The 10,802-nt window shown below is 45.2% G+C and overlaps 1 protein-coding gene across 1 annotated transcript in view; it reads right to left on the bottom strand.

Moving 5' to 3' along the window:
* FAM135B (family with sequence similarity 135 member B) overlaps positions 1-10,474 on the bottom strand; it is a 273,737-nt gene extending 263,263 nt beyond the window's left edge. Inside the window, exon 1 of the mRNA XM_057532173.1 lies at positions 10,454-10,474. The gene's annotated coding sequence lies outside the window, so the exon portion shown is untranslated. The remainder of the gene's footprint in view (positions 1-10,453) is intronic.
* Positions 10,475-10,802: the final 328 nt, after the last annotated feature.

Below are 10,802 nucleotides of genomic sequence, written 5' to 3'. Positions count from 1 at the left end.
GAGTTAGGAGGGGAGTTACAGAAAAAGAGGGCTAATTGATGGACCTAGAGATGATCATACTAAGGGAAGTAAGTCAGAAAAAGGAAGACAAATACCACATGATATCACTTATATGAGGAATCTAAAATATGACACAAATGAACTTATCTACGAAAACGACTCACAGACATAGAGAACAGACTTGTGGTCGCCAAGAGGGAGGGGGGGCAGGGTAGGGATAGAGTGGGAGGTTGGGATTAGCAGATGCAAACTACGATATATAGAATGGATAAACAACAAGGTCCTACTGCAGAGCACAGGGAAATATATTCAACATCCTGTGATAAACTGTAATGGAAAAGAATATGAAAAAGAATATGTATATCTGAATCACTTTGCTGTACACCAGAAACTAACACAACATTGTAAATCAACTATACTCCAATTTAAAAAAGAGGGCAAATGGATTAAAAAAGGAGAGATCATTGGCCAGAGATTTCTGTGAAGTCAAAGAATGGCATTAATAGGAAAATCTAGCAAGCAAGCTAAGAGAGGAAGCTGGGTTCAATAGATTATTTGGTGCATATATAACAAGTGTGATGCGTGAATGAATGTATGGCTGAGCAGAGAAGAGGAAAAGCTATCCCAGCTGAGAAGGTGAAAGCCAAGGTGCTGTAGGGGTCATTTAGCTGGGCTTGAAAGGCATCCAAGATAATGGCAGGACTTGGGGTGCGGAGGAAAACAAGACCCAGGTACCAGAATAACCAGTGCCTGGAGAGCAGTGTGTGGGCAAAAGACCAGTACATGACCGGTCAGGCCGGTAGGTACCAGTGTAGCTGGCACGCCATTGCAATTTTCCCTGACCAGTGATGCTTTTAAGAGATAAGCAGGAGGAGGTGTGGCTAAATGGGGAAGTGGATCCACAGGAGGGCTCCTTGGGTTCTAAGCATTACAAAGTTTGGGAAGATCCTTCTATAGTATGTTTTCGTGACTCCCTTATGGGAACAGACATTCTCAGAGGATCAAAGGGTTGTATGGCTGAATGTCATAAGCCCCCAAGAAGCAGCTATGGAGAAATTTGTTTGTCTTAAAGGAAGACTTGGAGGGGGCTCTAATCAAAGTAAGTGGAAATATCAATTAGAACGTAGTGGATGCTACTGCAGCTTCACCCTGCTCCCCTCTGTCAGGCTGGTGTGCCCGTCACTGAGTTGCTGTGTTGGCTGATAATAAGCCATCATTTCTCTGTTCTCAGCTGACAGGAGCTGCTTTGCCCGGAAATACTTGCGTGGATACACCTCTCAGAGTTGGAGCCCCAGAAATGGCCTTGCTTCAAGGTGGAAAACACGTGTTCCCGAGAGCTCCCTGTGTGATCAGGCTGAGATTAGATGAAGCTGCACCCACACCTGTACCTATGCCTGTCTTCTTCCCTGTCTATTTCTGCTCTCCTCACTCCCTCTCAGGTTTCAACTGAAAGCACCCTCTCAGTCAATCACCTGTACAAGAGCCATCTCAGGAGGTAAGAGGTAGGTCTACATCGCAGAACCTGAGACAGGAAGCAGGTAGGACCACTCCACGGGGCCAATTAACTGTCCAGGGTCACTTGACTAATAAATATCAGAACTAGGATAACCATCCAACCTGGTTTGTCTGGGACTGAGGGGGTTCAGTCTGAGAAGACTCTTCGTTTTCAAACTGGAACAGTCCCAGGAAAAAAAGAGAGAAGTTGCTCACTCTAGTCAGAACTGGGATTCAAACCCAAGTCTGCGGAATTACCTGGTGGTCCCGTGGTTAGGACTCCATGCTTTCACTGCTGAGGGCCTGGGTTCAATCCCTAATCAGGGAACTAAAATCCCACAAGCCACACGGTGTGGCCAAAAAAACAAAAACAACAACAAAAACAAACCCAAGTCTGTCACATTCTAAATGGCATCTTTCTCTAGACAGTGCTCTTTCATTTACATGAGTGTTGCCTCATGTATAACCTGGGCACCTGCTAGCTCAGGCAGCACCAGAAAATGCATCACCACACGGTGCCCACAAAGGGATGTCTGTAGGCTCTGAGGCAACCCCATCCCTCTCCTAGAAGTTGTATTCTTAGTTGGGGTCCATGGGAGGGCTTCAGGTCATCTATAACCCCTCTCATAGGGTTGTTCTTTCTTTTCCTTTTTTTTTTTTCTTGAAAATGACTGTAGATTTCATCAGATGCTCAATGTGATCCTCAACATAATTAAGGTTAAGAACCATCGTCCAAGAACACATAGCTTTTATTTCCGGATGAAGTTGAACAGTGGGGTGCTGTACTTCTGTCTCATACTTAACCGTTCTCAAGCAGAGCTGTTTCCCAGTTCAATGGCCAAACACCCACCTCTGCATTCACCAGAGCGTAGTGGGTAGAAGACATCTACCTCAATCCTCAGGCTGTTCTCATCCTAGTCCTGGGAGGAAATTTTCTTTTTTTATCTAAACTAAAACTTGAAAGATATTTGTCAGGGTTGGCTGAGGAGACAGGAAGGGGAGGTTGTCTCAGGGAGCGGCTATAGCAGGGACAAAGAAGCATGCTTCAGCATGTCCCTAAACAGGACACCAACCTGCTGACCAGGAGCTCTAAATGGTACTTAAACAGGATTGTGGTTATTTGTTTTAACTGAAAAAGTGTTATTCTATTATTGAAGATTCCTGGCATTAATTCTTCTGTATGTGCTTTGATAAATATTGGTTGCATGCTCATTGAGTGCCAGGAAATCTTCTAAGTACTTGTGCAGCTATAAACATGACAAAGTCCCTGCACCATGGAGCTTACCATCTTGGAAAGGAGAGAATTATTTTTTTTTTTTAAAAAGTAAACCAATACATCCGTAATAATATTCAAACAGTTATATAGTGATGAATGCTATGGAGAAAAAGAAAGCAAGCTCTGAGGCTGGAGACCAGAAGGGGCTATTTGACTAGGGTAGCCCAGGGAGACCTCTACAAAGAAAAGACTTGGATGAGGGGAGGGAGGGAGCCATGGAAATATCAAGGGGTGACTTTCCTAGCCAGCAGTGTGAAAACAAAGCAAAAAGCCCTTAAGGAAAGAGGAAGCTATAGAGTGTGTGTTTTTGTATTGTTTGTTGTATTTTTTGAATGGGTTGAATGGGCAGTGCTATCGACCTTGTGAGTCTAAAAGAACATTTTTATTTCCTCATTCTATATATTTCCCTGGGGGTGATCACATCTACTCCCATGCTCTCAATTAGCATCTATGTGCTGATAATTTTCTAAGTTCAGATTCAGTCAAGAATTCCTTTCCGAGCTTGACTGATATCTCTAATTGCCTAAAATGTACATGGATTTCCTCAGAGACCTAAAAATCTATTTATTCAAAATAGAAGTCATCATTTCCCCCTCAAAATCTGTTCTTTTCCTTGTGTCCCCAGGCCAATGAACGGCAACAAGGCCAATCCATTAGACCAGGTCAGAAAACTAAGAGTCATCCTTGATATTTCTGCACTTTTAGATACTGTACGTTAAGTCATCCACACTTCCCACTGCTCAATTGCCTTAATGCCTCAAGTTTGTTCTCCTTTCTTCATCCCTGTTACCTTAACCTTGGTTGGGACTATCACTACCTCCATACAGCCTGGGTTTCCTGCAGTAGCCTCCTATCATGTCTCCATGCTTTTTGGCTTGCTCCCCTCCCATGCATCCTCTCTAGTGCAGCCAGAATCCAAAATGACTATCTGTATCTGTCATTTCCCACTTTAATATCCTCCCACTGCTGAACAAAGCTGGAGGCATCACATTTGCTGATTTCGAATTATATTACAAAGCTATAGTAATTAAAACAGCATGGTACTGGCATAAAAACAGATACACAGAATAATGGAATAGAAATAAACTCACACATGTATAGTCAACTAATCTTTGACAAGGGTGTCAAGAATACACAATGAGAAAAGGATAGTCTCTTCAATAAATGGTGTTGGGAAAACTGGATACCCACATGCAAGTAAGTAAAACTGAACCCTTATCTTACACCATGCACAAAAATAACTCAAAATGGAAAAATGACTTAAACATAAGATCTGAAACCAAAAACCTCCTGGAAGAATACACAGGGGGAAAAGCTCTTTGACATTAGTCTTGGCAATGACTTTTTAGATATGACACCAAAAGCACAGGCAACAAAAGCAAAAATTAAATAAATGAGACTACATCAAACTAAAAGGCTCTGCACAGCAAAGGAAACAATCAACAAGGGTAAAAAGGCAACATACGAAATAGAAGAAAATATTTGGAAGCCATACATCTTATAAGGGGTTAATATCCAAAATATATAAGGAACTCATACAACTCAATAGCAAAAAAATAAAATAAAATAAAGTGTTGGCAAGGACGTGGAGCAAAGGGAACACTGGTGCACTGTTGGTGGGAAGGTAAATCAGTACAGTCATTATGGAAAACAGCATGAAAGTTTCTAAAAAAAATTTAAAGTAGAACTACCATATGACTCAGCAATCCCATTTCTGGGTATAGGTCCAAAAGAATTGAAATCAGGATCTCAAAGAGGTACCTGCAATCCCATGTTCACTGCAGCATTATTCACAATAGCCAAGATACAGAAATAACCTAAATGCCCAGCTATGGATGAATGACTAAAGAAAATGTGGTATATACATCCAATGGACTATTACTCAGTCTTAAAAAAAAAAGTAAGGAAATCCTGTCATTTGTGACAATATGAAAGGACCTGGAGAATATAATGCTAAGCAATATAGGCCAGACACAGAAATTCAAATATTGTATGATCTCACTTAAATGTGAAATCAAAGAGAGTCAAACTCATAGAAGCAGAGAGTAGAATAGTGGTTACCAGAGGCTGGGGGAGGGGCAAACAGGGACACAAGGGGTCAAAGGGTACAAAGTTTCAGTTCTGCAAGATGAGAAAGTTCTGGAGAGCTAATGCGTAGAATGGTGACTATAGGTAACAGTACTGTATTGCATACTTGAAACTTGCTAAGAGGGTAGATCCTAAGTGTTCTCATCATGTCTGATTTTAGTTTTACCAAGATCTCTCTAGCTGCCCTGTGTCAAGAAGCAGAGATGAGGCAGGCATGTCCATTCAGAGCCTAGTGTGCTAGTTCAGGTAGATGAAGGCGCTAAAACCAGAGTGAGTGTGGTCAAGCTGGAAAGAAACCCCTGAGTGTCACCCATGACCCCTCCCTCCTCTTAACCTACATCCACTGTCAAAAGTCCCTAGAGTGTTCCACTGATATTCTTCTGATAAAGGATGCAGTTTGTTCATTTATCTGACACTTCTCCATCTCTCCCACCTTAGGATTCCTTCTGTTACTATTTCCTGTGCATCACTTCTCTTCATCTCAACTCTCCTTCTTGAATTCAAGACTCTTATTTGAAAAGTCTCCTGAGAGGCCATCATAATTTAGTGCTTGACCTATCTTCTCAAATCCAACCTCTATTCTGAAGCGAGGGACAGTGTTCTGTCCAACTCTAAAACTTTCCATGGTTCCCAAGACCTTCAGGTTAGAGGACAAGCTACTTAGTCTGCCTCAAAAGACTCTCAAAGATGCGGCCCCTATTAACCTCCCCAGCCTCAAGAGACGTCACTTCACTTTTTGTGTTCCAGCCCTGCCCATTCACGTCCCTTCTTTGTTACCTCCTGAGTCCAGGGCTTTTGCATGTTACTTCCTCCTGCTGAGTGCCCTTCCCTCCACTTGGAAATTCCTGCAGATTTCTTTTAGGCCCCCTCTCTTTTCTGTGAAGCCTTCCTTGACAGCCCCTCCTAGGAAATGTATCAAATGTCTCTTCTCTTTGCTCTCCAGAACCCTGCCTTGCCTGATTCATTCTTCTGTTTCCATGCCTGATCCCTCTACTACAGGGGGCAGGGCTTTGCCTTGTTCACAGCTGAATCCCCTGCCCTGGTGTGATGAGTGACACATGGCAGGCCACCGATTCAGATTTCCAGTCCTGGGCACACACAGTGCTTCTCCATCCACACCAGAGGTGGATGGCCACGGGAAAGAGCCCTGGTCCACAGAGCTCATTTCCTCTGTGATGCTAAAACCTCCCTCAGGAATCGCTCCTGAGATCAGTGTGCAGCCATCTAGAAATGATTCATGTTTGAACAGAAACATTTGACGTTGCTGAGCACCCAGAGTCTGGGCAGCTCAGTGAATGTGAGAGATATCCGTGGATCCCCTCCAGCTCTTGCAGGTAAGACAGGATTTCTTCCATACAGTTTCTTCTATTTTGAATGAAAGAGATCTTCCAGGATGGACAGAGCAGCACAACCTCTTGCCTGAGGTCAGTTAAGAAGTGGGGTGAGGGCTTCCCTGGTGGCGCAGTGGTTGAGAATCTGCCTGCCAATGCAGGGGACGCGGGTTCGAGCCCTGGTCTGGGAAGATCCCACATGCCACGGAGCAAATGGGCCCATGAGCCACGATTACTGAGCCTGTGCGTCTGGAGCCTGTGCTCCGCAACAAGAGAGGCCGTGACAGTGAGAGGCCCACGCACCGCAATGAAGAGTGGCCCCCGCTTGCCACAACTAGAGAAAGCCCTCGCACAGAAACGAAGACCCAACACAGCCATAAAATAAAAATAAATTAATTAAAAAAATAATAATAATAATAAATATGTGTTAAAAAATAATAAATCATTTGGTTTAAAAATAGAAGTGGGGTGAGACAAGGAGAGACAGCAGGGCGTATTCAACACCTGCCTAAGTCCCAGGGTCATCTTGGGGACTCTAGCCTTCTAGACTGGAGACAATTCTAGAAGAGGAGAAATATGGTGGGGAGGATATGGGTATATAGTGCATTGAAATGTAACGTTTAGACAAGTGATGAGTTTTGACCAAAAGGACAACGTGTAAGGCCACAGAGGTAACCCTGGCGAGGAGAAACGTTAATTAGCAGATGGAAGCACTGAAAACAGAGTGAGATGGGGCCATTGGAATCACCCAGACAGTTTACTGATGAAGAAACTGAGACCCATAAAGGTGAGGAGGCCAGATCAACAGTCCTGTGAGCGGTTAGGTTCAGAGCTGGAGTGAGGACTCAGCCCCAGAATCTAAACCTTGAGCTTATTCTACTTTTTCCTGGTATTGCATGTGGAAAGAGCGCTCTCGGAAACTACCACTACCTTCTTACTAGTAATTTCTCTCTCTCTTTCTCTTCGTCCCTCCTTCCCTCCCTCTCCCTCCCTTTCTCAAAAAGGTAAGTGAAATAGAGGGATAAAGAGAGACAATGCATTTTGGGACATTTCCCAAAAAAGTTGGAAACTTCTATTATGGGCAATTATATCTGTCATTTGGAAATTACAGATATAATGTATTATGTGCCGGGCATGACACTTTTCTTAACATATGTCTTCCCAACTCATCTTGAAAGGTAGCTGTCATGATAATGGTACGCAAAGAAGGCAAATGGCTGAGGGGGCAAAATGATGCACTGAAGGTCCCACAGAGCTAATAAGTGGAGGGGCCAGTACTACCAGCTCATCTTGTCTGATGCTGTGTAATTAGACGTAGAGATTTTGCTCATTTTCCAGGACAAAAAAAAAAATTGAAAGCAATAATGTACTGGGTAGGGTAATTTACAGTTTATGAATTGCTTTTACTGCACAGCTTTCCATTCACTCCAAGCACTTGGCATCTCTGGGAGATGGGGACCACCATCCACATTTAACAAATGAGAAAACTGAGGCACAGGAAGACCAAGGGGCCTAGTCCTAGGTCCTCTTAGAACCAGTATTTCTCAATCCAGTCTACGTGTTTTTCCACTACATTGGAGCTGAAATCAAGGAAAAAAATGGAAGGGAGAGAAATACATTTTCAGTTTGAAATACTCCATCAGATGTTTCCAGCAAATGTTATATGAAGGCCATTCAACACCAGATTACCATTATTCTAAAGTACCCACTTGAAACAAAATGAGCATTTTTAAGGCAAAATATGTGTTTTTGTTCTCCTTCTCTCTGCTTCAGTGGCTTGACCCTAAATAACACACAACCACCCAGCAAGCGTCCTTCAGGCTTCCTGCGCAGGCTGAGATGGGGGAAGGCAGCTCGGCCAGCCTTTGTGCGGGCCTCTTCCAGTGCCGGTGGTTATGCTGCAGGTAAGGCTTGGGCACACATTCGACAACCACCCATCATGGCAATCACTAGGCCAGGTGCAGGGGCCACAATCGCGGTAGAATAAAACCAAGTTCCTGTCCTCAGGAAGCATGAAATCTACAGAGGGGGGCAGCATGTATGCGAGCGACGACAACATGACCCAGCACGAACTGTCACGGAGCAGGTCCAAAGTGCTGTGGGAGCACAGGGGAGAGCCCAGGAAGGCTTCCCGTAGGAAGGGGCATTTGAATTGGGTCAGGAAGGGAAAAAGGAAGTGAGAAATGGTCATTCTAGGCAGAGGCCAGCATGAGCAGTATCAGGGGTAGAAAAGAGCAGGGAAGAGTATAAGACAGTGCAGCCATTCCATCAAGCTGTAAGCCTTCGGTCAAATCGGGCAAAAATTTGGTAAACACTTGGAATTACAGAGCACAGTTGGATGAAGGTGAATTTTGCCCCAAGGAGCTCACAATGTGTCTCATGTATCCATTTAACCAACATTTAAATGAGTCCCCTCCATGTGCAAATCCCTTTTTACAACTTAAAACGCTTAGTCCAGCTCCATGGTGAGCAGACCTCAGTGTCCCCAAACTAGATAAGTACCGTATTTGATGTCAAAGCCCCTGACCTTCAACATCCAAAAGCAAGGATGACATGCGGTGTTTCCTCCAATAAAGCCCTCTTTATATTTCCCTGAGTGTATCTTGGACCAGACTACAGCATTTCAGCTATGAGTCACTGACCAATATTTCTACTCCCTTTTCATAGCTGATGCCCGTTGAATGATTTGCTGATCTGAGGAAGGGGTTTTCTTTAAAAAATGACGATAATTCCTTTTATTTGCACTAGACGTTAGATTTTGAAAAGTCCCTTCCCATCCATCCTCCCCATCATGCCCTGGCAAGCTACAAGAATTGTTACCATCCCATTCTACAGATGAGAGAAGGGAGTCTCAGTGAGGTGGGGGAACTCAAGGTCACACAGCAAGTGTATGAAGGAATCAGAGCTCACATCCATGTTTGACTCCCAAATCATGTCCTCCTTTCTCTACCCCTTACCATCTGCCTGGAATACAATAATATCATCCTCATTATGACACAAATCCCAAATGAAATGCTGGTCAATCACATCCCCTCAGGCAACACAACTACAGCATAAATTAAAAACTCAATTAAAGAACATGGCCTCTTAACTAGGGGTTATCACTGTTTCCTGAGGCCAGAGTATAAAAAGAGGGCCTATAAAAGTCAATGGCTGCCCATCTCGGATATTACCCAGAGACCCACTTACCCATATGCAAGACTTTAGACCCAAATTATTCACCTAACTTTACCTCCCTCCTGTACAGTCTTCTGGAGCCCTGGCCCCTGCCGAGCTGGGTTTGGAATCATGCCCAAACCTTTGCCCCTCTCTCTGGCCTGCAGACAAGGTTAACAGTCCATCACTCTATGGGAACAGCACTGGTGCCTCTCAGCTCTGACACATCCCTTAATATCAGGAACCTCAGAACCTGATGGAAAAACAATGCCTCCCTAGTTCAAAAAGAGAACTGAAGCTGAATTTTCTGGCTGTTTGAAAGTGGGATAGTCTGCCAATGGCTGGCATCCCCTTTGGCCAAGGGGACAAAGAGTGTTGTTATAATGCATGAAAGTTTTGTTTTGCTGACAATAGTTGGGGGTGGCTAGAAGTGAGTTAAGGAAATAAAGAGGGGGGATTTTTGGCTCTTAGTTTATAATTTTATGTCTATTCTCACTCCACCCCTTATAGCCAAAGGCAATAATGTGATAAACTTGAGGGATACCCCTGGGTCCAAAAATGGTGATAGTTACTACTCCCCTTGTCTAAATATCCCTTCCAGTTGCTGGATTTAAAGCTGACTTTACAAAGCAAGACATGTTGTGTGCTCTGGTCCCTTTCCATGTCAAATGCCCCCCTCCCTTTTCCCCAGCCAAGCCACAGGGTCAGCCTGGACCACAGAGAATCGCTACCACTGCCCCATTTCACCCCAACATGGTCTTCTCCCCAGCCTGCTCTGGGTCAAGGGCTCAGAGAACCCTTGCAGAAGGGTCTGGATGTTCCCTCTCAGCCTCCATCTGGGACTTCTGCAGGGACCACCTCATTAACCCAGCGTCTCCCCACCAATCACATCAGATTTCCCTTCTCGTCCTCTCAAGATGTGCCCAGATGTGCCTTGAGACTAGAGGACAGAAAGATTGGGGGAGACAGAAGGAGATAAACCACATTTCGCGGCAGAATCCCTGTTAAGTAATAGAAAGCCATCCAACTAGCAACCACGCTTCCAGAAACGTCACTGCCACAGAGCAGAGAGTTTTGCAGCTGCCGACCCCGGAGTGCTCTCACCTACCTGTCTCCCACTGCAGAGCTCCCCTCTCTCCTCCTGGGCCACTGCTCCTGGGTCCCTCACTCTGCTCTTTTTTGCCTTCTCCAGCCGCCAACACTTGCAGCGGCAGCGGGCGGACCGCGGAGTCCGGGCACCTGCGAGCTGGGTCTCGGGTCCCCGCAGCGAGGCTGCCTGGAGGAGGAGCGAGAGGATGCTGCCCGCGCCGCCGCCGCCGCCGCCGCCGCCGCCGCCGCGGTGGTGCCGACGAGGTTGCTATGGTTATGGAACTCCGCAGCTGCCCCCTCTCGGCGCAACAGCTGCCCGGCCGCGGCCTCCTCTGGGCAGCCCCAGCGAAGCGGGCCGGGTGGCAAGG

This window comes from Balaenoptera acutorostrata, chromosome 17 (assembly GCF_949987535.1).
Source record: "Balaenoptera acutorostrata chromosome 17, mBalAcu1.1, whole genome shotgun sequence".
NCBI classification, from domain to species: domain Eukaryota; kingdom Metazoa; phylum Chordata; class Mammalia; order Artiodactyla; family Balaenopteridae; genus Balaenoptera; species Balaenoptera acutorostrata.
Note: the sequence above shows the minus strand (reverse complement) of the source record. Positions and strands in the feature narration are given on the sequence as shown.